Below are 27,445 nucleotides of genomic sequence, written 5' to 3' on the forward strand. Positions count from 1 at the left end.
AACTGTCATAGGCCTTTTAGGCATCTTAATTAATTGTAATTAGTTTTTAAATATTCAGTTCCTGATTTCCCATAAAACTGAGGGCATCACACATATGGGAGCTGTCATTTTTCCTGGTAATAGAAAGGTGGCCGTTCATTCTTCCCTGTGGTCTTTCTACTTTCGACCTTGACTGGTATGTGTGTGGCTGGTAAATGACTGAATTAATTTTATAGTGAGTGACATATTTTGAAATCTGCAAAGCATCTTCTTCTGGGATTTTAAGCCAACCCTTGCTTTTCCCGAGACAGCTCTGTGCACTGCTGCAATAATAAGTTGGAGATCTTGACTTTCCCATTAGCATCTCGCAATTTATGAGCTTTGCTAACCATGGGATGATTTTTAAAGGATGCTCCTAATCCCCCAATGCACCTAGATAACTAGAAAAATAACAGACACTAAATGAGTACTTTAGAGAAGGAATTTAACTAAGAATTTAAAGCTTCACCCAAGCTGAAAGTAATCACAGAAAAACTTTATAATGGTCCTGAACTGACTTCAATATTCCCTTCACATTAATAAAGGGATGCACCAGCTTTGAATAACTTATTTCATTTAGGCTGCACAACTGCCCTATGATGCAGTGGTCATCATCTACAATTTTTACATGGGGAAACTGAGGCGCAGGTATTTTAGGTAAATTACTAAGTCAGGAATTAGCAGAGCTGCAGTTCAACCACGTTCACAGCACTGCGCCAACCCCCAGGCAGAATATGGGTCCTTGAGCTTCCTAATATTTACAGTTCCTTGTGGGTCCTTACATCAAATTTAAACCTAAAAAAGTATTCAAAGTTCAATTATTCTATGGATTATTCAAGACTTTGGGGTTCAATTTATCACTGACTACATATGGTGTAGGAAGTGGTAGGTCTACAATTTTTAACCATGACCATCCATGAGCAAAGATTTAACATATTTTGGGAATTAATTGAAAAATCAAGTTATAAAGAAATCTGTACATCAAATAATAATTTTCCCAATAGAATTTGCCAACCAAGTGGAAATCAAAGAAAAGTATGCGTTGTTCCAAACAAAAATCTTTATGTTAGTTTCTATCAGTGTCATCCATTGTCAAAGCATTAAATTCTTACTTTTGGTACTCCTGTAACCAAAATTGATCAGTCAACCATAGGCCCTCTGTACACTCCAGGTAAACCATTTTTAATTAAAATATCATTCAATTACCAACTGATTAGAAGTTCTGAACTCCACGGTAATTGACTATTTAAGCAAAAAGTTTGCTGAATTATCCTAAAATACTCAGTAGAACTTGCTAAGTGAAGAGAATTAGAAATGGATTTTTTTTTCCTCAAACAGAATTCAGATTGTATCAACGCACCAGTACAATTTCATACACTTAAAGACAAACACCCTTTATAGGTCATTATTAGGAATTTAGCTAATTATGCATTAGTTTCTATTGAGAAGCTTGACTGCACATCTTGTGACAGCTTTTGTCCCAGGCTCTCTCTTCAAGGATGTCTGTAAAGCAATCATCCTGGAAGGATGAAGATACTGTCTCCCTCCAGGACAGAGGACAGATGTGTTACCTGACCAGGATAATAAAGGCTGGGTAACTTGGCCAGCAGCTCTTTATAAGTCTGGTGACTTCCTCCCAAACTCTGCCTTCCTCAGCCATGACACAGACCCACTGCGTGTGAAGCACCCACCTGGGGTCGCTCGGCATTGCCCCCGTGGGAGTTGGGGGAACCAGGGACACTGACACACAGGAAGTTCACACCGCCAGCTGTGCCGTGAGGAATAAAATCCTGTGTGTCTGACCCGGGAGTTTCATGTCTCCTACACACGTGTACGGAACTGTGGCAGGCTAACTTATTAGCTCACAGGTGGGGTAAAATCTCTGCGCCTTCGCTGCTCCGGGTGGTTATGAATGACTAAGTAGGTATTTGCAGAGGATCCCTAACTCTGGGGTGAGTTTTTGCACCTGCCTCTGAAGGCTGGAACTCAACTCGCAGCTGTCACTTGTGCTCAGGGCAAACCCGCTAAAGAGCACCACCTTCCTACGATCCTGGCCACCCGAGAGCTACTGAAATGAGGCGGGCGGTGACAGTGGGGGAGGCTTGTCTGCTGTCGGGTTATTAGCATCATTGTGACCTTAGATCTGTACACCAAAAACAAGATTATTTTTTTTTCGCCATGATTGATTACATGCTTTCCCAGGCTGACCTGTACATCCCTGCCATCAATCAGCCTCAGGGGAAGAAAATCTTGTGTCTCGCTCTCTCACTCCAGGTTACCCCCAGGGTGACATAAGCCAGACGGGTTTCTGAGGCCCTGAGATGCCCTACCTTCTGCCTTTCCCCACCTTGCCAGTCAGGCACACGGACAGTTAACAACCAACTTGCACAAAGCATGTCTCAGAAACCATCTGATCCTTCTCCCACTTGGAGAGGCAGACAAGCAGAATTTGTATGCTCTCCTCACAGAGGCTCAGTGAATCCTAGTGGCTTCACCCAAACTCAGATCTGGTCACTGATGGGGCAGACACATCAGCTCGGGGCTTCCACCTCTTTCCTCTGTACCATCCCGCTCTCTGTACGGCACAACACTCAGAAGCCCAGCAGATGGTTCTGCCACGCGTGCGGTCCACGGCTCCCTCGCCGGCCCCTCACAGGGGATGCCCGTGGGCTGCACTAGCCTGTTATCCTCCTGGCACAGACGGCATCTTCCACGTCTCCCCAGGCGGGCGACTGTGCCTGCACACAGTGCAGTCTGTGCTGTGTTCCTGAAGCCAACCACCCCCCACATACACCTGCACCAAAGGCTCTGCTCCCCAGCCTCCATTCTGCCCTCCCATTTGCTCCGTGAGCCCCTAAGTGGCCCCCTGAGAGGCAGGGGAGCACAGTGGTTAGGGAGTGGGGGTTCTAGAGTCGGAGGACATGGGGTTTTGAACCCTGGCTCAATCACTTATTAGTTGTATGATCTCAGGTGACTTATTTCACCTCTCTGTGCCTTAGCTTCATCATCTGTACAATGGGTATAACAATACCTCTATTACAGGACTGCTGTAAAGACTGCATGAATTAAATACATTACTCCCAACAGGCCTACACTCAATAAATGTTTTCTGTCACCACCATCACCACTACTACAGCTGCTCTGAGTCCCCACGGGACACAGTGATCTCATTTTGGTTAGCACCCCAATTTCTCACTGTCAGGCCTGGACCTGAATTCAGGTGAACTTCTCCAGGGTCCCTATACCCAGTCCTACAAAACAGCAATCTAGCCTGGCCCACTCTGCCATCAGAAACAAAATCGTCAAAGACAATGTGACAAGCTCCGCAAATCCTCCTCACTGAGTGAATACATGCGTTGGAAGACTGTCCTTCACAATATATATTCTGGAAGAGAAATTAAGGTCTGGGCTGGACCAGCCTCCACCTCTTCTGTGAGTAAATCTACAGATAAGGCAAAATAATAACCCTCATCCCCTCTGAGATGCCCACATCCTATTCCCAGAAGCTGTGAATGTGTTACATTACCTGGCAAAAAGGACTTTACAGACAGGATTAACAAGGACAATGAGACAGCAGATTTTCCTAGACTATCTAAGTAAACTCAATCTAATTACAGGAGTCCTTAAAAACAGAGCAACTTCCCTAGCTGCAGCGAATCAGAGAGGTGGCAGGATGAGAAAGACACCACCCACCTCTGCAGGCTGTGAAGATGAAATGGGGCTACCAACCAAGGACTGTGCCTGGCCTCTGGAAACTGAAAAGTGCAAGAAAATGGATTTCCCCCAGAGCATCCAGGGAGGAACACAGCCCCACTGACACCCTGACGCTAGCCCAGTGAGACCCAGGTTGGATTGCTGCCCTCCAGAACTTCAAGATAATAAATCTGTACTAGTCAAGTCACTAAGTTCATGGTAACTTATTACAGCAACAATAGAAATCTAACATATAGTCCCTGTGGATTCTTCTAGCAGGCAAAGACCACAGGCCAGTATCCAAGCAGCATACGGTGGCATTAAGCAACAGAAAAACACATACTCACTAATTCATTCATTCATTGAGTCACTCCATGAATTTATGAAGCACCTGCCAGAGGCCAGGCACTGTTCAGTGTGCTAAGGAAAACAACAGAAAACCAGAGAGGCACGTTGGCTTCTGTTCCATGGAGCTTACATTCCAGAGGTAAGAGAGGTCAATAAAGAAACAGGACAATTTCTAACAGTGATGGATGCTGGGAAGAAAATAAAACAGAACAATGAGATCGAGAACAGGGTGGGCAGAGCTGGGGGGTAGGAAACCCACCACCAGGTGGGAGGAAGGCTCCCAAAGAAATGACATTTGAGCTGAAATCAAAAAGGTACAAGGATTGTCAGCAAGGCAAAGAGCCAAGCCAGCTCCTGAGCCGCTCACCCGCGGCTGACCGCGGCATCCTTCCAGAGAAGGTAAGAGATGAAACGCCCACTGAGAAACTGATGCGACTTCTCGCTCAGAGGAGAAGTGCACTGTGTGAATTGCTCCACTCATTTTCCTGTCCCCACTCTTCACAGCGTGACTTTTAAGGCTTTGGTTTTTAACATACTTCATGCACAGCATAAAGGGGTGCCGTCCCTGGAGTCCCTCCGTATCACTCCCAGGGAGATCACTCCTATGCTCTCCTTATCTGAATATGGATGTGGTCAGATTCCCGGGGATGGCTAGATGGCCCTAATTGTGATGGACTTCCCCGGGGCAGGCTGCTGCCTGTATCAGTGACACTGGCTCCGGGACCAAGTCCATCACTCAGGTTCAGACCCAGATGGAGACGCAGAGCCAATGCAGGCCCAGCTGGCTCCCTGCACACTTCATTAGGAGACAAATATCAAAAGGTGGAGGCTGTAAGTACATGTGTAAAATTCTCTCTCCTATCATGTAGGAATGATGGTCTTTGAGATCCGAAACATACAGATCCAAAACATACGGAAACAAGCCACTCGATTTATCTATTAAATAGCACCTTGCTCTAACACCTGTAGCAAAAGTGACAACAGCTCCAATTTTAATATTGTCACAGTAGTGTCATTAATATTTCTCACAATTGCTCCTTTCATAGGTTTTTTAATGAAGGTCAAGCTAGAACATCCATACAATCTGTTTCAATGCAGAATTCCCAGACATACATAAACAATCCAGAGTGGTGCAAATCACCGTGAGCACCTGCTAAGAGTTTCTTCCAAGCACAGCTTCCCATGTGAGAAGGTGACAAAGCTGAGATATGCAAAACGCTCCCAGTCCTAGGGCTCCTCTATCCATTTCTGTTGTTTTCTATGTTAATATAATCGACTTACAAACAGACTTAACTTTGAGTGCGAAGGCTTTTGTGGTGGGCAACTGGGGTGCAGAGTTAACACCTCATAGTGATAATTCACTGACTCTGAGAACGGTGCTCAGGTTTTAGAGCTGGAATATCTGAGTTTGATTTCCAATCCCACCATGTCCAGTAAGTGTATGACCTTGAATAGGACACATCTCTGTCCAAGCGTCAATCCTTTCTTTTCTCTAAACTGAAGTCGAAAGAAATGCCCTTTCACCTGTTTCAGAGGGTTCTCTCAATTACAAAATGAGATACACTTTGTGGACTAGAGAACAAAAGCGTAAACCCAAAGTTCCCCGGCCTCCTCACTCATGGTGCTACGAATATGTTGTGTTTAAGACAACAGCCTAGGTCCCAGTCCTCTGCACTCCACCCAGGATTCCTCTCCCCAGTAATTCCCACTGGGATGCCCTGGTGGTGGTGCGAGTGGGCGTTCCTGCCACCTGAGAGCTGAGTTCCTCCCCTCCGCACTTTAAAAATGGAAAACAATTCTGAGCCTTTCATCTTTACAAAAACAGGTCATAGGCTGGGTTTGTCCTAAGGACCAGAGTTGGCTGACCCAAGCCTTATGCCTTATCCCTTGTACACGCCACAGCACACTTGTTTCTGTTGGGGGGGGGGGGGTCTGCTGTAAGAGGAGCTGAGGGGAAGCGGGTTAAGTCAGGAGAGATACCTGGAACCTCTGTTCCCTTGGACACCCAGGCTGTCCCTCAGTCTGGTCTCACTGGTAGATTTCCTCCCTCGCGGTTTTCTCTCAGTCCAGCTCTTCTGGGAACCCAAAGCCATGGGAGAGATCAGTCCACGTGTGAACTCCAGAAGTGAGCCGGCTCCACTTCCCACACTCAGGGCTCCTGAGCACTGTGCCAACAAGGCACGCTGTTTCCACACCCCCGAACATTCTATGACAGTTAGAAGCCCCTCTGCCCACAGCACATGGATGGGACCTGGTGGCTGCAGTTACCTATGATGCAGTCCGTCCCAGTAAAAAGGCATCTCTGAGCTGCCCAGAATGTTTTCTACATTTATAAGCTGGTATGCTCATTATCGATTAAAAAAAAAAAAAAGAGGAGGAGGATGGGAAAGAGGAAGAGGGGAGGAAGGAACAAGAAAACAAGAGGGGATGAGGAGGGGAGAGAAAGGAAGGGGAAGAGAAACCACTGCAGAATATTCTGCTTGGATGTCATCATTATCACAAAATGATTTCCACCTGGACTTATATTAAATCCATCAAACACTGTCACTAACTCAAAAACAAAAGCAAGCTTCGCCACCACTGACGGTTTCTGAAGGAGGAGGCGAAGATTCGGTCTTCCTTTGGGATGTTTTCCCCTCTTAACAGAAACCTTGACTTCGATTCTTCTAGATTTTCACATCTATGCTGTAAGTCAAGACTTCCTCAAGCGTATAGGGCACCCCCTCCTTAAGCCCACAAATGAGTTAGAACACGGTGCCCCTTCAGCGCCGGGTCTCAGCACAGACTGGGTACCTGAAGGTGCCTTTGTTGGGGCCTGAGCGGGGGATGAAGTCACCTCTTAACCTGACAGATCCAGCTGTGCCCAAGGACCCCCAAAACAGATTCTCGTTCCCACTCGTGTTCCTGGCCAAGCTGCACAGCAGCACACAGAGGCCCTGACTCAGCGCTGGCTGGGAGCCGCCGCCCACAGGCCAGATGAATTTAGTCCGTTGTGTGCAGCCACCGTGCTGACACAGATGCTGGTGAGAGTATTTATGGTGGTGGTGGTGGTGGTGGTGGTGCTGGCGAGCCTTTGCTTACTGTCACTTAAAGAGCACTGATTTTGAGAGGGACGGAGACAACTGAGAGGCAGAGAGGGTAAAGCCGTCCACAGTGGTGCTAAGTTGTAGGAGGAGGGGCACTAACAGCCGAGAAGATGAGCAGCGAAGCAAGAAGGGTAAAACCAAATCAGCCTACACCAGAGCCAACCGCTGAAGTCGAGGATGGGTGTCTGCTCCCCGCAGAGGATGCTAAGCACCCAGAGGTCTGAACTAAAGAGCACTTCTTCCATCGTGGGAAGGAAGGTTTGGGGGGCCTAGTGTGGGCAGACTGAAGCAGTGGGCAGCTGAGGAGCCAGGAGGCCGGTGACGAGGTTTCAATCGCCCAGATGGGAGAGAAGAGACACCGGTGGTGGCCTGGAGATGTGCGAGGAGGAAAATCGGAAGCTGCCTGGAAGCTATCGGGCAGAACCAGCAGCGACAGACTGGAACGGGGAGGAGAAAAGGTCAAGGTGGAGTCAGGGCTGACCGAGTTTCCGGCCCAGGAAAGGACTGATGATGGCTGTGTCCTGGTTGCCAAGATAACAAGCCTGAGTGGCAGGCAGAGAAGCCTCAGGGTCTGTCTCTGGGATTCTCCTGCTCTTGGCTATGCTGTGCGGACCTGACCTCCTTCCCCTTAAGGGTACAACATGCGCCTCTTGTGACGCGCGTGAGGTGTGTTTATCACCTGAAATGACTCACCTTCCGCCACCCCAGCCCCCCGTTCCAGGATGCTGCAGGTTACAATCATGCTTCAGAAACACGTATTTTCCAGCATTGTTAGCAGAAACAAACATCTGCGACACCTAATCCAACCCATTCATGGCAAAGATACATAAAAGCACTCTAACTTTTAGCAGAACTTCTTTAAACACCGAGAGCGTTACAGCAGAGATCTACCTTTCCAGCAGAGAAAGTACTCCATATTTTCCTCTGGAAACTGAAGATACTATGTATAAATTTGAAAGCATATATTTCTTCAAAGTATTAATTTTTAAAGCGGCCGAAATTGCTAACAACCAGGGAAAGTACTGATTTATAAATTACGTTCTCAGTGCATAGTGTATACATTGTGAATTTGCATGCATATTAAATGCAAATAACCAGAAGAGCATAACATTAAAGCTTCAAATTTATATGTGGAAAAGACAGTAAATTCTAACATTAAAATTCTTCCCAGAAAATATTAACTCCCCGCGTCCCATGTGATCGCCACACAGCCAGCGGAGCAGTCTCACTGCTGAGTTTAGGAAGGCTGTAACCTGGGTCGCCCACGCCCACCCCACTAATCCGGCAGAGTAGATAAGACCATCCGGCACTGTGAGGAACAAAAGGAAGGTGCGAATGTTGCCCAGCTCTTCAAACAGTTGTTTTATTTAAATAACTTGACCAAAAAAAAGGGTACCACTAAAACTGCCACCATTGAATCACTTAAGAGGATCTTTCTTCACTGTAAAGATTTTGACATTGAAGAAATGGGACAAAAGACAGCTGAACATGCTCTTCCACTATAGTAAAAATAAGACATTTGTGATGGTAAAATTTTACGTGTCAACTTGGTAGGTGATGGGGCCCAGTTATCTGGGCCCACACTGGTCTAGATGTTGCTGTAAAGGTATTTTGCAGATGTGATTCACCTTATCCATCAGTTAACTTTTGGTAAAGGAGATTACCCCGGATCATCTGGGTGGGCCTCATTCAATCAGTTGAAGGCCTTAAGAGCAAAAACTGAGTTTCCAAGGGAAAAAGGAATTCTGCCTGAAAACTTGAACACAGAAACCCTGCCGAAGTTTTTAGCCTCTTGACGTATCCTATAATTCTAGACTCGAGGGCACAATAGCAGCTCTGGCCTGCTGGCCAGCCCAGAGAGTTTCAGACTAGCCAGCTCCCACAGCTGCGTGAGCCAACTGCTTATAATCAATCTCTTAATACATACATACCACACATACGCACACTCTTATATGTGCATATATATTGATTCTGTTTCTCTGGAAAACCCTGACTGAGCCAAGATTCAAAGCAACTTCCAGTTTAGAACAAAGTGTACGGTGTTGTAACCCATCCTGGTGGGTGGGTGAGTGCTGCCTGATTTTGATTACAGTGTAAAAATTAACGTATTCTCTTTTTTGAAAAAAATTTTTCATTGGGAGACATATAACATTATGTTAGTTTCAGTGGTACAACGTAACAATTTACTGTTTGTAAATATTGCAAAACGATCACCATCATCAGTCTGGTTAACACCCATCCTAACACATGTTATAAATCTTTTTTCTTGTGATGAGAACTTTTAAGATCTTCTCCTTTAGCAACATGCAAACGCACCACACAGAACTGCTAACTGTAGTCACCCTGTGCTACCTTACATCCCCGCCACTTACTTTACAACTGGAAGTCTGTACCTATTGACTACTTCTGCTCATTTTGTTCAAATAGCTTCACCACTATGGAGTGCATGCCTATCTTGAAAATTTCCTTCCTGATACCCATTTAAAGAATTTTCACTCTAAGAAGTTGACGCTAAGAAGAATGATGGGGAACTGTACTTGTAAAAGAGGCTCATGAAAACTTTCGGTGGTTGACTACCCGCTCAGCAATGCCAGTTCGGGGGCTTGCCTTGCTGGATTTATTCTGTGACTCCTCTGTGGATGCTAAGTCTCGGGGGATGGAACTGTCCCTTCATCTATGGCCTGAGAACACCAACTGGACCATCAGTTCTAATGAAGCAAATACCCGTGTCAAGTTTCGATCAAACAATTTCATGGGTTTAGTACCACTCTGATCCATCCTCCTCTGGCTCCTTTCCTCCCTTGGCCTCAAAGGGCAGCTCACAATGTGTGCTTCCCGCCTTGGCTCTTCCCATCTCCTCTCTGCAAGGGGGGTGCTTCTCCACATGCAGATCCAATTACTGTGTGTGCACAGCCGATCCGGGGCTGTACTTCCTTCCCTGACTGCTAACTCTTCTCACATCCCCTTTATCTCCTGCCAACTGTAGGATGTCCTGGGAGTGGGAGGCATGAGGGGAAGGGTCGTAGCACGTCCCAACAAGAACTGATCGACTGAACAGATTTATACCTTCTGCAAACTGATCCACTGTTCCACGATTGGTAAGCTGGGGAGAGAACTGACCTTTTCCAGAAGGCATTTGCACCTCTGCTGTATAATCTTCTAGATATCCCTCCCCCCTTTTTTTGGATGGCTAGGAATGGGAGGAATTCTTCAAGGCAGCCCTCCAGCCTCGACTGGGAGTTACCGGTAACCTCCCCTCATCTTCTCTAGCAATCCTGGCGCCAAGTCCAGTCCCTCCTCCCTCTCCCTTCCTCAGCCGCAGTCCTTCTCATCAGTGCCTTCCTTCTTCCTCTTCTTCTGAGTTATTTTATAGCCCACAGCAAGAATCATCTCCCCCAGATGTCATTTAGACCATGTCATGTGTTGCCAAGTGTTCCAACTGGTTCTTCTGAAACTAAGTTTCCACCCCGGACCTCAAGTCCACCAGCCGACTCCCTTCCTTCCTAGTTGTGCCCCCGCCTCCGCCGCCCAGCACTCCCCCCATCCTCCCTTGTCTGCAGAACCCTTTCTGCTCTCCAAACAGGGAGACAAATCCTTCTCTTTCATTACTCCTCCCCTAACATGTCCCTGCTCTCCTTTGGATCTCCACTCAGAACAGATACCCCTGAACAGGAAAAAATAAACCCTGCTCATCCCTCACGAAGAAAACTCAAGAGCCGATGGGCTTCCTCCATCCCACACCCGGAATAACTAACTCGCCTTGGTTTCCCACCATTCCTGATTCAGATCATAAGGTCTGTACTCACATCCAGGAAACCCCTGGGCAAAATGCTATTAACTCCCTAAGTAGTAACTCTTGACTCTGTCTGAAATCACCCCTATTGGTTCCATTCTCATAACAAAGTCTCAAAACAGAAACCTCCTGTGAAGTTAACCTTTCCTCTTGGCAAATATTCTCAAACACAGAAGCTGATCTACGCAAGCATTATTAGGCATGCGCATCGAAATGCATTTCCCACTGTGATTTATGCACATGTTACATACAGCTATGGATATATTTTTGGCAAATTGTTTTTTTAAATATTTAATAGCCACTAAATGGGTAAAATAATACTCTGCTCCTTATGGAACAGTGAGAAGTCATTCATTACAATTTGCAACTGTAATCAGTAATGGGGGCAGAAAGAATGCCAATGGTTTTCAATCATCACTGGTAAAAATGTAAATTTTTTTTTTTTTTAAATTAAGACTCTAAAGTTCACCTGCATTCATCTCCTGCTAATTCAGGCTGGGACTATTTCCTAGGACTCTGAGTGGCTTAGCATCATCAAGACATGTCGCAAGCTTCATCCAAATTATTCAGTACGTACCATGCATTATTCTGAACGTCTCAGAAGATGAAACAGGGAGAGGAAATGAGAGTGTCTGAAGAACAAAAGGGAAAATTGAAGCATCGAGACCTCGGGCTAAAAGTATCAAACCCTTGAGAGGGTTTTAAGGACATTTTAGAGGCCTGAAAAATGAGGACAAATAAGCAGGCCCATTAACTCAGCAGCGAATTAAAACGCCATCGTTTCCAATTTTAGCCTTGAGGACCAAGGGTCCCAAACGGACCACGCGTTCTGTCCCCTCTGCAGAAGGACGGCGTCCTCTGCTACATATTCTTAAGTGTGTTTCTTCTTTTCCAGCTAATTTAGTGAAAGACTGACTATCCACTTCCTAACTCTTCTCCTAAAACATTATTACTAACTTCCCTGGGACCATGGTAAAGGGACAGTGGGGAAATAAGCAACTGGAGATTCAAAGAACAAGCAATATTCTCCGTTCATTCCAACTTCTCTTTTTCCTTCTAGTTAACGATGCACTTCGCTATCTTCAGATGCATTGTCCTTGACCATATACTTGAGGCAAGATGGTAAAACACAGCACATAGATAATGCACAAACTGAAGAGCCTCTGAATTTAAGGAGGAGACCATATTCTACAGTTGTGTACATTTCACTGTCTCATCTCATGGAAACGGGAGTTCAAAGCAGCTCTTTCCAAAAGGTCTGGAAGATCTAACATGACCACATGAGAGATATTCCTTAACAACTAGTTTGTATTTCAATGTATTCATAACACAGTCTCTCTCCTTAAGTAGCGCTAGGCCCAGAGGTTAACTGCTTTCAACACTTTAAGTCATAATCTTGGAATCTGTCTCTGCATCTGGAAATCAGTGCTTCCCCAGCAGGAGGTCCCGGCACACTGCTGTGCTGGGAACTGGTTCCAGATTTGCTATGAGGGACTGACATCCCTCAGCCGCAGAGGACCAGGTGGGGCCATGGGCAGCCGGTGCCTCTGGACAGGTCACAGGTGGCCATCAGCTTCCCCAGAATCCGAAGGCACAGTCCTCACTGTGCTGCTGAGAAGCATGAAACGTCCACAGACACTCAGGTCAACAGGCTGCTGCGCCAGGACCACTGCCCTCTGTGGAGAAGTGGCCCCTGCCGCTGGGGGAGGAGTTTGCATTCCAGGTGTGCAGGTACATCTGGCTGGAGGCAGGGCTCTAGAAAAGTCAGGGATGGGGACCTGGTGGGCAGAGCTACAAGTATCAGCTCCCCAAATTCTCTTTATGGGTTTCAGAAACTTCTTTGCACAGGGGGCTGATGCGCTTTCCTTAGCATCCCAGCGACCTACAGAGTGACTGCTCTGACAATGACCATGTGTTTTACTAATTAGGGTCCCATTGTGAGTTTTAATTACATCATAGAAAAAAATTTCAATGAGAAGTATCAGAGTATTGCATTTATAGAGCAAAAAAAAGGAGTAAAGTTACTGAATCTTTAACATAGAATTTTAACTGTTGCAAACTTTGGGATAGTGGTGAAATGGCTTGTCTATTTCTTAATCGCTATCGGGTAGTATCTGACAGTGACCAACATGATTTTGAAAAGGAGAATCACTGACATCTGGGTCAAGAATTATGTTGAGCTATTTCAGACAAATATGCAAGATAAAAAGGTATGTTCACAAAAGCAAGCTCAGGTTTCTCATTTGAAAATTTGAGAAGATTTTATTTGGAAGTTTCTTATCTATACAGTCCCCAACTGGACGTGTCCAGCTCACGACGTTATTAAGTATCTGTTTCTACGTGTGTCACGAGGCGAAACTGAGAACTCATTTAAACAACATGCTTATATTACTACTTCTTGGTTTTTCGATTTTAAGTGCCCTCTATTGGCCTCCCAAGGAGGAGGATGAGGGTTACTTTTGTTTGATTTTTTTTTTATACACGTATACTTGTCCCATGTCCCTATCCTCTCAGAGTTCTAGCACAATTCCAGTTATACTAAATATCCATTTTTATATCATTACAGATACAGAGACACTGTTAGTATCTGAGTCATGCAATGTTCCTTGATTACATTTCCTTTTCCGCATTACTTCTGTCCTTCCTGGAGTTAATCATTGTTACATTTAACTTGGGTTGGTTTCCTTACGTACTTATCAGGAGGTTATCCCCAAAGCCTCCCCCAGATTTGTCAATCTCCTCTCAGTACGAACACATCAGGCGTCTTACAAGTTTTATCATCTTGATGAGGTCCCTCCTGAAGCCCGCCACCTACTCAATTTAGATTGGTGGGTCACTAGTCCCACTGCACAGCTGGCTCTCATGTGGTCCCATCTCTGGGATCTGGGGTCTTTCTTTTTGTTGGTTTACCCCATCATTTATCAAAGCACATCATAGTGCTTTCAAGTTTAATGATGAAGTATTGGTTTTATCTTTTAGTCAGGACACTCTTATCTTTGGTTGGGAGAAATGTCTTTCAATTATTCCTTTGGTCGTTTTCTGTCCTCTGTTTTCTATATTCTCTCAATCTGGTGCTACTATTTTTGGATATTTAACCTAGCAGATCGATCTTGTAAGTTTATTTTTTTTTTTCTATATTACTCTCTGTTCTTTCTCTTTTTCCTCCACATTCTGGGAAATTTCCTTAACTTTATCTCCCAGTCTTTATAAACCTGTTCTGTTTCGTGGTTGTAATATCACGCCTTATTTCTCTGAAGATAGGAACGATTTCTTTTTTTAAGATTTCTTCTTCCTGCAAAAGTTCAGCTGCGTCCAAGTTGCTTTTTCCCTGCATCCATGTTTTAGTTTCTGTCTCTCATAACAGAGACTTTCCTTAAATGTCTGATGATCCTGGGCTGTCTGCTGACAATTAAGGGTGAGAGGCCTTAGAAAGTAAACGGGAAGGTTACATGTGTGTGTTGGGTAGGGGATTTATTTTAGGATTGTCTAGTTCTTTGGGGGAACCCCTGTTGTCTGGATCCTCATGTTTATTTTTAGGTCAGAAACTCCTGGAGTCTCCTACAGGTAGGGAATCATCCTGGCTGCCCTCAGGCTGCGGGGCAGGGAGGAGGCAGCCAGGGTCCTCGGGATGCGGTAAACTACACAGTCTCCCTGATTGCAAGACTATGCAGTACCACTTCTAGTTTTACTGCTACTTTTCAATCCAGAAACTTCTATTTTATCATCTCTACAGAAAAAAAATAATAATAATATCCATTCCTATGCTGGAGTGGAAGAGGGGCCGCTACCCCCAAGTTGGGGAGCAGACCTGAACGTTCAACTAATACTCTTAATTGTAATCCCATCCTCACTCTCATTTCCAGGGGGCTCCTGTTGCTGAAAATGCCTGAGCTTTTGCAGAGTTCGTCAGTATAAATAAGGCCACTTCTTTTCTCCTCTGCTCAGGAAGCTATCATTCATCCACTTGTATCCCAGATTCCCAAATGCTACGGCTGTTGTCCCATTTCTTTGTTTTTATAGGTGTGTAAATTTAGGGGGAAAAAAACCCTTAAATATCATTTTAATGCTGCTTTGGGAATTGCCAGGAACTAAAACATGTATTCATCTTTAACCTGAAACCAATCTTTTCACATTGATATTGAAGTGGGGATTATGCAGTTTAAAAAAAAGTTAACCATTCAGACAAGGCCCAATGTTCAGGTGGAATAAGAAGTAGGGAAAATAGCAATTTGGGGATTTCTGTGAAACTAAAGTTAATAATTGTGTATTTTTGTAAACCAGGATGTCACACTGTCCTAACAACGCACCAGGCAATGTGGGAAATAAAAATATGTCCTTATTTCAGAACAGCCTCTAAAAATTCTCAAAAAAGGTTAAATAGTAAAGAGGTCCCTGAATTAATAATTAACCTAAAAAAAGGTCTGCAGAGGGGAAGAGCACCAGACAGAAGAGTAGAAAGGTAAGGGGCGAACTCACTGGAGGAAAATGGATTTAAACACAGTTTTGAAGAATAAATGTTAGACCTTTCTTCTGCAGAGTCTGCATAATGTGTATTAGATACAAAGTGATCAATTGAGAAATAAGATTTACTTAATGCAGACTAAGGCTGCTAGCAGAAGGGGGAAAAAAAGCTCTTCTGCTTATAATATAGCAGCTTTAAGTCTGAATTCTCAGTTTTTCACCACAGCAGGTCATTAAGATGTTGAAATCATTTTTAAAAGTACCAGTTAAATTCACTACAAACTTGTGAAAAGAGATCCAGTAAAATGTTGTATTTTTTCTCAATGCTGCTTAGATTTTGAAGTTACACTTCCTATAGATACTGAAAACTCCATTATCACAGAAAGAACTGCTGGTAAAACAACTCTGTTACTGTGGGTCTGCAACTCTCTGGTCCCTAACACCATCTATCTCACTGAAATAAAGAACGTGGTTTTTGATAACGTGCAGTTTTCAGCAGTGGAACTATTGCCATGGCAGAGGACTCAGATGGATATAACACGAGAATTCCAAGGAGAATATCGTGCCTGTTTGTGAAAATGGGATGACACAATGAACAGACAAAATCTGTCTTCCCCATCGGGTCTGGGTAGGTGCTAGTGGGAGTCAAGTGTGGACGGGTCGTGGGAGAAGTCTAAATGCAGGAGCTCTTCAGAGCCACGAGCGGGGGTGAACTGCGAAGGTCCATGAGCCTACAACTTGGTAGACAAAAAGGACACACGTTTTCTGAAGAAGGAGTGATGTCATCAAGGCAAATTTTCAGAAGATGTAATCAGCCAGCGTGCTACAGGGCCAAAATCTTAGTCACAGAAAATAGTTCAGACCCTAAATAACGCAGTGATCCAAGGTCAAGGTCAAGTTCACGCAAAGTTGGCCCGGGCAGCCTGGCAGTAGACACGTGAGAGAACTCACTTCAGAGATCAATGAAATGGAGCCTTCTCCGTCTACAGAGCTATACACAAAGTCAGTCAAGGAAAAGGGATGGGACTGAATTAGTCCTGACAAAAGCACTTCCCCTGAAGTTGTTTTTACACCCAATCCTTGGTGTCCTTCGGTTTTTAATTCGAGAAACATTTCCTGAGTATCTACTATGTGCAAGGCTGACAGTCTTTGCTCATCATTTTGTCTCATTACCTTAGAAGCCGAATGAAAAAGATCCCAGCTAATTGATCTCACAGGCTGACTGATGTTCTGTAAGAACAACAGATTGATTTTTTTTATAGACAGCAATACTAATTCTCCCATTATGTTCTCTTTCTGTGCACAGGGTCCAATCAACTTGAAGGGCCAACTCAATTCGCAGAGAAGAAAGGCATTGAGAGAACAGGGTCCATTAGGCCCAATACTGCCTCAATTACTCTAATTCCATTATTCCTGTTCATATTACTTCTTTAATCAATATCTCCTTTCAGTTATTCATGTTTACCCTTTTCAAAATCACAAGTAATAGGATTATGGTCTTTTGGGCTCAGTGGCAACAGACTTTCATAAATACATTTCTGAATTTGTGATTGTGTCCAGATCTGCAACTGAGAAGTCTCAAATTGAATCAAGCCTCCCAGAGGCCGCCCCACAGAAGGCTGCAGAGCTTCTTAATGCGATATAGGTGCTGTCACCTGTTCTGCCATTTGTCACTCACTGTCAAGCCCAGCCACGTGCGGCTCACGGCTTTGCTGGTTTATTCTTCCCATGTCTCGGCCTTTGGGCAATTTAACTACTCTTCAAAGGGGACCGTTTTCTGTGCACATCCCTGCTTTTCGGTTAATGTAATCCTTCTCCTCTCGCTGATAATTACTCCGCTCTGCAAGAGTTCCATCTGAATACTGCATCCACCACTGCCTCTTCCACGGAACAATTAATCCACCCCTCTGTTCCACCTCCGTGACAGCCTCATGAATTAAAGGAACTCTGTTTTCCCTCCATTTCTTTTAACAAACATCAATGCACTGTCTACTGTTTGCGAGATGCTGCACTCTCAGAGTAAACAGGACACATATGAAGGCCCTCCCCGCAACACCTGCCAGCCCTCCTGAGGGTGTTACTAAACTACCATGTGATGTAAAAGAGGCAAGTGACAGGCATGATGTGCAGAGTCCACTGAAAGTTCTCCTGGCGCTCAGAATGGGTAAATTTCTTAGGAGCGGAGGGCAGTTTCACAAAGGAGGAGAATGTGAGTGAGACCCTGTGGGACGGGAGGACTCTGAACATGGAAGCTGGAAGGGGGAAGGAACACACTGTGCCTTAGAAGAAAAGCAGGCGAATCTAGTTGGGACAGATGACTTAGAGAGTCCATGAAAGAGAGAAAGGGCTGAGATCTGCAAGTGCCAGGTGCGGGAGGCCTGACTTCCCTGTAGAAGCAGTGAGGCCGGGAGGAGTTGGGCAGGAGACAAGCCTGTGAACCCAGTCAGCCTCCTTGACACGTGTGGGATGAACGGAAGGCAACTGCAGTGTGTAGATATGAGACGGAAAGAAGGCTCAGCAACCTGGAAGGGGAAAGGGACCTTCGAGATTCAGTGCCTGCCCTCCCGCGGAGCCTGACCCAGCCCCTCACCCTCTCTCCCTTCCACTTCATGCTCCAGCAGCATCCACCCAAACAGCACACCTGCTCCCTCACACCTCCCCGCTAAGCTGCCCGGGCCCTGTCTCCTCTGGAATGTTCTCTCTCCACCACGCTTGTCCACTTGGCAATGTTCTACACCTTCCAGCCTCCACTCAAGTGCCACCTTCTCTCTAAAGCATTTCTGGACTCCCCGCAGCCAACTCAGGAGCCCTCTGTCCTGTGTGGAAGGAGCACAGAGCACAGAGCGCCATCACTGCAATAATTTTTTGCATGAGCATCTCCCACCTAAATTAGAATGCCCCTGATGTTATCCCCAGAGCGATGTGTAGTACATGCAAGGACAACACATGAATGGATGAATGAGGGAAGGAGGGAATGAATGAATGGACCAATGGAATGGTCATATGAACCAACAAAAGAAAAAAGGAAAGAAAAGCCCAGAAAAGGATGTTCATATATGAAAGGGCAAAGGGAAGTAAGATGATGAAAGCATATGGAAACTTAACAGAGCTCAGTGGGAACCAAACGTCGGGGGAGCAGGAGGTGGAGGAGAACGGCCAGTTTCTGAGTTCCCTGCCAGCAGCCTGCTGCCCCTCTTCAGAATTTTTATATCATCAGCCTAAAAGCACTGAATATAAAATTACAGATTTAAAAGAAACAAAAAAAGGAAGCATCAGGAGACAAAGCCAGAAAAAGAACCCAAAGAGAACAAACACCGAGATTCATATTTTAACTCACCCATGTGCAAATATTTTCTAAGAAAGTCTGATAGACTCCTGATTCAAAGAAAAATTGCTTTAATTACAATGTTTCCCATGTATCATAAACACACATTCTAATTTCAGATGTCTTTAAAAAACTGCCACATGAACTGCTAACTAAAAAAAAAAACATAAAAATCATTTTCCTTTTTAAAATCGGAGTTTAACAATGAATATGTGTATTATCATCAATTCCACAAAACTCTTAGAGCTGAATTTTCAGAAATCTCAGGTTAATGAAATTGGAGAATACAAAGTGGAAGTGGGGGAAAAGATTTAGCAATGATGAACTAGTTTTTAGTTTTCAAGGCACTTGACGTTTTATTTCTGGTTTATTCCTCTTTAATAGGAGAGAAGTGTTAGGTACACATAAAATAACCTAGTTATTGAAGTAAGATGTATGAGAATGCTGTAAGTGCGGCAGTGCATACTTTTAGGGCAATAAGCAAGCTATTTAAGGACAGTTTAATAACCGAGATGCAACGGCTCACTGAAATCTACATGCAATCGTCAAAGAGCTATTCCAGCATCATTCTGATTTGCTCGTCGTGTGACCAGAACAAATTGTTTTTCTTTTAATTTATTCCTGTGGACATTCTCACAAAACAAACATGGGGATTGACAGGGTAATTTATAGAACAGTTTCTAATAGAGGGTAGTAAGCACTTCAATAAAATGGAAAAAAGAGCAGTGGAGGAAACGTAAGCAGGACGAAGTTACACATCCTTATGCGATGGCGTTTGGTGGAACTGTGCCTGCCTGCATCACACACCCCATAAATATCTGTCATGCGATTTACCAATATTCTTAGGCACTAATGTCAGTGTGAAAAATGCTAAAATGAATTTTTATTTTCATTTTCATTTTCTACTGCCTGTCACCATCTTATAAATCCAGTGCTGTCCAGACCAATGCTATCACTTGGCCATGGGACAGCCTGCAGCCCCACCCCCAGGAACAGGAAAGCTTCTGTGGGGTTGAGAAGCCTGGAAGTAAATTATTCCAGCTCACCTGCTGTGCGGCCTTGGGGAGGCTGGGGCCTGAGCCACACACTCAGTATCTAGAGGTTGGCCTGACTGCCTGCAGCCCTAACCCAGGGGCAGAAGTCAATCCGCAGGGTCCCTAAAGATGCCTACTTCATCACCAGGAGGAAGCCCGCCACTGGCCTCTGACTTCTCTCAGTGGGAGGCTTCCTTTCGGGGACAGAAAGGTAATCGTTCCCTGGAAGTCACAGTAGACACGTCCAGGAAGTTCTACCCTTGCAAGAAATGTGGGTTTTCTAGACAAACATCCCCGAAGAATGGGTCACTTAAGGGCTACCTTAAGACCAGTCGCTTCATATTTCATAACTGAAATGTAAACACGCCAAAGACCACTGCTAATAATTCGGAGCCAAGGAAGCACAGACAAGAGAGAAGACACAATGACAGGAGATCTGTTTCAGGGCAGCATTTATAGGCGAGAGCTCTCAAACAGGATGTTAAATTTAATAAGTGCAAAGTGATGCAGCTGGAAGGAAAGAAGAGCCTAGCTAAGTATGATTTAAATGGTATTGAATTAGCTAAAAAGACAACGGTGATGTACTGATAAAGATGGCAAGTAAACTGGCGTCGCCAGCAGAGAAAGCGGGCCTGGCTCTCGCAGAGGGCCATGTCTTAGAAAGAAGTCTACTTGCTGTTCCTTCTAAAAGAAAACTTTTATTCCATTTACGATGTCTTTGAACTTGGACTCTCCTGAAAGTAAGGGTTCGCTGAGGACAAGGCTCAGCAGAATACCCGCCCACTTCTGCTCCCTGCACTTCGCTTCTGCCAATTGAATTTGACCATGGGCATTATGGTCTTTGCCGCTCACTCATTCAACCACTATGAAGCAACAAGAGTCGCACTGGTTTCTTTAGGGCAAACCAAGAGGAATCAAGTCCCCTTCCCTTAGACAGTATAATGGGTTGAATTATGTACTCCCAAAAGATATGGAAGTCCTAATCTCTCACACATGTAGATGGGGCCTTGTTTAGAGTTTATGCAGATGGCCAAATTACAATAGTCATTAAAGTGGTCTCTAATCCAGTGTGACAGGTGGAGATAACAAGGGGAAATTGGAACAGAGAGACAGACAATGAGAAGAGACAGGAAGAAGATGGCCATCCATGGACCAAGGGACACCTGAGGCTACCAGAAGCCAGGAGAAAGGCGTGGACCATATTCTCCCTCACAGCTCTCAGAAGGAGCCAGCCCTGCTGACGCCTTGATTTTGATTCTAGCCTCCAAAACTGTGAGATAAGTGTCTGTGGTTTAAGTCCCCCATTTTGTGCTACTTTATTACAACTGCCAGAGAAAACTAACACAGACTGGGTCCCAAAAGAAGCAAAGTCAATGACAAAACTGCCAAACCCAGTGGAACTCCTCGTGGGTGTCTGTCTACAGATGGTTTGACTCAGTCAGGGGGGCCGGGTCCAGTCACTGGACCACAGACCACCACCGTCCATGTCAGTTCCATAAAGCCCATCAAACAAAATGATGGTTTGTATCCCATACAGAGGCTGACCCAAAGGGGACCGTTTAATCCTCTAAAAGGACGATCAGAAAGAAACAGAAGCAATAAAGGTTAATGGAAAAATTAATCTTGGTGACCTATTCGGGCAAATCAAAGTTGTGGGACATGCATTTATTTAAAAGGAAAATGCAAAGAATCTTTAGAAGGGCAACTTCAGATAAGGGGGCAGAAATAAGACTTTAATTAAAAGAGTCTTCAGTCACCTATTTACATAAATGTTGAAAAGATCGTCTTCTGATAACGTAGTAACGATGAACAACAGCAATAATTCTATGTTAATTCTGCAGAAGATGGAAAGAGATTTCAGGTGACCAGTCCTGCTTCCTCACTGGGTGTCCACCCCATAGTAGGTACTCTGTAGATGCTCCCTAGATGCCTGTTAGTTTACTGAGACCACTATGACTGGCCATCTGCACCCCGGTTATAAGTGAGCAAAATGCATACACGAGAATGACGTCGACTGTACAGTTAAGCTGCGTCACTTCTCACACGGTGACAAGTGACCTGCCGTTAGTCGTGCTTGTCCCTTGCTATACCCGCCATCCCTTTACCTGAGCATGGTGAGCCCTCTCTCCTCCAAGGGTTAAAAAGATGGTATCATGCTGGCTGCGAAGGACCTGTAAGATAAAGGCCACCTTGTTAGAGAGAATTTCATCAAACTCAGAGTCGTCTGAACATATGTAAGCAGATGCGAGGTTTCACTTACAAATTTCAAGCTGGAAGTTGCCCTTTCCTATTTCCAGCCATTCTAACTGCCTGTCCTTGGAGAAGGTCTCTGCATAGTCATAATCAATGAATGTGAAGGTCTCGTCATAAATACAACCCTTGAACTATCAATCTTCCAAAGAATATTTCTGCTTTAAAAGTAGTCCCTATTGCTAAAGTCACCAGACCTGGACAAGAGCCAGGGCCAGGGCCTCCCAAACCTAGAAAAGCCTAAGTAATAAAGCTGTATATTAAGGAAGGGCAGGACGACCCGGAGTATCATTCAGAAGCAATGTGAGGTGCTGACCACTATAGGGTTACTCTGCTGAAGTGTGGGAAAGACTTCCGGTGCATGGCCCACCTGAAATAAGAGTTAGGCACTTGTAAGTTTCCTCTCAGGAAATCTGTTGTACCGTAAACTATAAAAATGCATCTAGAGGTTTTCACAGAAGAAGTCTCAGCTTTGTTCATTAGCAAGTATTTTGAAATCTCGCAACGCAAGTTGGGTCCACAGACCAGCAAAGTCAGTACCGCCAGGGAGCCTGAAAGGCTGAGACCTCCTGAAACAGAACACGATCCTCGGGTGATTCCTATGCTCATTCAGGTCGGAGAAGCATGGTTTTGAAGTGCCTGATGCACTTGACCTGAAATCACTTGGAATCACAAGAAATAGGTTGCCTGAAACTTCAAGATCATCTGCTGGTGGCCAGGGGTTAACAGAATCACAATCCTTTTATTACAGTAGAATGAATCTGGGGACCTACTAAACTCTCCAGAAACCCCTTACTGGCTGGCCACGTCAACTCTTCTCTTCCAGAGTATGCAGGCTAGTTGAAAACTGACATCGAAAATCATAGCTGATTCTAGAAGAACTTTGTTTTACACTCAAAAGACCAGCACCGTAGGCCATTCATTCATTCCGTAACCGGAGAGTGGACATCTATCTACTCCGCAATCCATAATAACCCACACTGGGCAAAGAGTCCCAAGTGCAGTGGCAGGACGGAAATTAAAGCAGGAATGGGAGCTCTCGCAGGGAAGGGTCAGCGCAGGAGGGGAGGAAGGGTGCAGAGGGGGCACGGTTGCGCACTCAGAAAGCACCTGCCCCAGACCTAGAGCTCTGTGGAGGCTTCCTGAGCTGAGCTTTCAACAGAGAAGAGGAAAGATTTTTCAAGAAGCAGCCCACCTACAGGGCCAGTGAGTGAGAAGCTGGATTAGGGCGAGCGTTCGGACCAGCAATGAAGGAGTCAACTACTTTGCTTAGAAAAAATGTTGGATAGTGATTTTATAGTTTCCCCCCCTCCCAACTGCTTTGAATATTTGTATGCACGAGCTGTAACTGTGGCAGCCCTGGGGAACATTTTTTCTCCTTTCAACTCTCCTACCTGTAGACAAGGAGGAATGGCAAACATCAAATGCATGGAGCTCTGACTCAGAAGTCTGCTGAATACTGCAAGGGGGCAGGGACAACAGAACCGTGCCTCCACAGCTGCTGGCTGATCACACAAGAGTGTCAATGAAACCTCAACCAGCGATACGGGGGACATAAAGGGAATCGCATTAAAGTTATCACAAAAGTCAGCAAACTGTCTTCAGTGAGGGACACTGGCCATTTGGCAGGTGCGCCGCTGGGAGCAACGGAAGGCTCTCGGTGAGACCACAGTGTGTCATCCACTGCCTCTGCCTGTCTCCTCTCCCCGAATTTAAATAGACCCTGCCCTGCCTCCTTCCCCCTCACTTCCTCCTGTGATTTCTCTGACTCATTCTCCTTCTCCCTCACCACCTCCAAGCGCCCTCCCATCTCTGATTCAACTCCCTTCTTCTCCCTCTCAGCCTGCCTGTTTCTCACCCGTTCCTGTAATGAGGAAGAGAAGCGAGGGTAACAGAGCATCTTTCTACCTTTTTTCCCTTGTTCTATCTCTTTTCCCTTTTCTTCACTAAAACTCCCACACATCTTTCCCCTCTTCTTTGCTCTCTCCTTTCCTCAAGTCGAATCTCTGTGATCCGTGTGTAGCCAGTCCTCCCCGGCCCAGAGGTGAGAAGTGACAGGACAATTGCTGGACCCCTCCGCTGATCCACTGTCACATTTGGAGTTCCCAAGATTCTCTCGACCTGCTGCCAGGTCAACAGTTGAGAAGGAAAAAAGAAAAAAGAAAATTTAAAAAATATAGTAAGCTAGCATTTTCTCAGCAGTTTTTTAAAAATGTAGGACAATTCTGGGATGTTCAGCTGGTGTACTCAAAAGGTACAGAGGTGTAAAGTAATCTAGGCAAAAGGGCTTCATTCTGTCTCTGGTTTTCTGTAGGGACGCTCCCACCACCCTACCATGAATTCAGCTCTCTCCTTAGTGTTAATCTTGCCCCTCTTGTGCCCATCCCCCAAACCCTCCCAAGATGACTGACATGCGCCTGATTACTGGTGACAATACAGCAGGAGTTAGCAGAGTGCTTCCTGATAAAGGCACAACACAGCACACAAAGAGGTTCATATAACGCCCCATCAGGAAACCTAGCAAGTAGATGAAGATTATTGTAATATAGAAAATGCCTGGAACCACTTCCCCCGTGAAATGCACTCACGGAGAACTCTGCAGAGGCGGCTGCGGAAGGGCAATCTGATACATGCTCTTTGAATTACAAAGAAGCAATTGGGTTTTCGTTAGGTGTTTCACTCTTATTTTCAACCCCTGCGAACCATCAGCAAAACTCCGCAGACAGGTCTGGTTTGCTCACCCTTTATGGTGCCTAGAGGTAGCGTGTGCCCCTGAAATACAGGAGATGCTCCCCAAACATGTGAGGAACGAATGAGTTAACTAATCAAAGAATCAACTGATCCATCAACATAAGCCTAAGTCACAACAGAATCAAGTAGCTGGAGGAAAAGACTACGGCACATGGAAAATCTCCCCCAGCTTTCAGCATTGCCACCTAATCATAAGGTCAACGCGGGGTTTTGGAAGTCACTCATCTCCAAGGAGTAGAAAGGGAAGAGGGGGTGGCCGGGTAGGGACACGGAGTGGTCAGATGTGACAGCTAACTTTCCAATAGCAAATGAGCGAATAGAAAATCTCTCGAGAACAGACCAAAGTTCTCGAAAAGAGCACAGCAGTCTGGGATAAATTAGTCAGTCCCTCCGTTGGTTTCCATGATGTTTTGTTCACACCCTGGCATTACTGATGGTCTCATCACAGCATTCCTCTTCTTCAAACTTTGTGAGTCACACTAGGAAGTGACGACCTGACCATGGCTCCCCAAGATTTCCGGGGCAAGCCAAGAAGGCTCCAGAATGGATTCACTCTGAAGACCAGGAAACGGATTGTAACCCCAGCTTGGAAAACGCTGGGATGGGGGTGGGCAGCGAGGAGATGTGATGGGTGGAGCTACGCCTACTCAGAACCCCGAGAGGTCCCACCCCTCTCGACTCCCGTGGGAGCTCAGGGACCCGGTTAGCAGCTCCCCAAACAGTGATGCAAGTCACTCCAATCAACCAACGAAGAGTGAGAGCAAAGCTGGCCTAGCTGGTGGTGCAACTGGTTATCGCTTGCTCTTAAAAATGTCTTAAACGTAATTTATTACATATAATCAGTGTTCCCGGAGTAGGCGTTCACTTCTTCACGTTCAAAAATTCACAAGCAGTTCTTTTCAACATTAGCAACACTAACACCATTAAAATCATTGGGCTGAGATGGTCACCACCTCCCCCACCCAAGAAAAGACATCTTCAGACACCTATCCCATTATCATCCAGAAAGATCTAGAAAGAACCAGTGGTAACTTTCAACACCATTGCCCCCTCAGTCCCGAATCAGTTTTAACAAACGCCCTGCACCCTGTAATCTGAAAAGAAGGATTCTGCCTCTTGAAGAGAAAACTTCAGCAGTCCTAGGGCACCTATTTTAATTTAAATCCAACCCAGTGCAAAATGCCTCGATGGCCCATCCGTGGAGAGAGTATTTTAAAGCAATTACTTATATTACTACATCTGCATATCATGATACCTAAGTTTGTTACCATTCAACAAGCAGGGTCTTCTAATAATAAGAAACTAAAGAAAAGACAGCATGCTTTAAGCGTTTCTCCCCTTAAATTTCATTTTGAGGTGTCCAGCAATAGAGTTTCCTAATCACACGAGGGCCTGAGCTCTACAATTTCAGTCTTGCCTATAGATCATTGTAAGTATTTCCAGGAAGAAGAAAATAGTTGTACTTGTCATCTGCCTTCACTCCCTCAAGTCCCACAGCTGTGCTGTTGCACCGGGCCGTTGAGAACTGCAGAAAGGAGGGGAAGTCTGTGACGGCCCAAAGCCCGCTCGGAGTGCCGTCTCCCCCTGTGATCCACGTGGTGTCCTTTCCAGATCAACTCCCTGTTCAGTTTCACCAGCACCTCAACACTTTTATGACCTCTGACCTCACCTGGATAAGCTACTGCTTATGGGAAGGATATAAACCACTTTCTTCCACAGCATCTTTGTGCACGTGCGTATACGAGTGTTCATTTCTCGTATGATTTCCAAGTTAGAACTCAAGGTCAAACAGGCAAATTGTGCATCCACAGCAGGAGCTGCAGAATGAAGGCAGAGCAAGGAAAGGGCACCCATTGCCACCACTTCCACTGCACCCTGGGAAGATATAACAGAACCCAGACAATCCCCTTCTCAGTCCCGAGATCCAGCCACGCCCTCGGCTAAACAGGCCTTCCCATGGCGGGGGGGGGGGGGGGGGGGCGGCCCATGAATGCCTCGCTAAGAGATCCCCACATATTTCCATAGTTTATGACGACAAAGCAATTACGGCTTCAGTCGTTCGTGAATAAAGCTCCTTAACATTTTAATGAGAACATTAAACTCAGCTTCACTTGGTTTGGTCTCCCTAGAAAGTCTGTTAGCCTTGGACAAAGTTTCTTTAAAAAGCAGTAATGACATCGCAGGCCTCTCTGTGTCCCACGGGGCATGACCGGGCCACAAGCACGGGCTGCATCACTTCTCTTCTGAACCAGCCCATATATCGTGATATGGGTGCCGTCTGGTAAATGAGAGAAGGCGTCCGGAGAAATACTTTCCTCTCTGTGGTACTTGTGTGTGTCTGCGTGCTCACTCATTTTATTTCTGACTTGTCTCCTAATTCGCCTTTTATGTTATACACAGCTTTGAGTCCAACGTGTGACTCAGTAAATGTTAAATCATACTTTTCTGCTCTTTTCCCTTAATCATTTCCTCCCGCCTCTGCTCTCTCTGGCAACGTGACCGATTGCCACCAAGGCTCCCAACTGCCATCTGCCTGGGGGCCCATTACATTCAGCAGACAACCAAGAGAGCTTCAGGAGCCAGAGGTGAACAAGAAATAATTCTCAGCCTCAGTGACTTAACAAGAATGTCGGCCTCTTCCTCTGAACAGAGTCTGGAGCAGCGTCAATGAGAGAGTTTGCCACCC

The 27,445-nt window shown here is 45.4% G+C and overlaps 1 protein-coding gene across 5 annotated transcripts in view; it reads right to left on the minus strand.

Annotated features, from left to right (window-relative positions):
• ENOX1 (ecto-NOX disulfide-thiol exchanger 1) overlaps positions 1–27,445 on the minus strand; it is a 512,511-nt gene that overhangs the window by 386,589 nt on the left and 98,477 nt on the right. For all 5 annotated transcript variants that reach the window (XM_032496083.1, XM_032496086.1, XM_032496080.1 and 2 more), the window contains one exon: positions 21,864–21,929. The gene's annotated coding sequence lies outside the window, so the exon portion shown is untranslated. The remainder of the gene's footprint in view (positions 1–21,863; positions 21,930–27,445) is intronic.

The sequence above is a fragment of the Camelus ferus genome, chromosome 14 (assembly GCF_009834535.1).
Source record: "Camelus ferus isolate YT-003-E chromosome 14, BCGSAC_Cfer_1.0, whole genome shotgun sequence".
NCBI lineage: Eukaryota > Metazoa > Chordata > Mammalia > Artiodactyla > Camelidae > Camelus > Camelus ferus.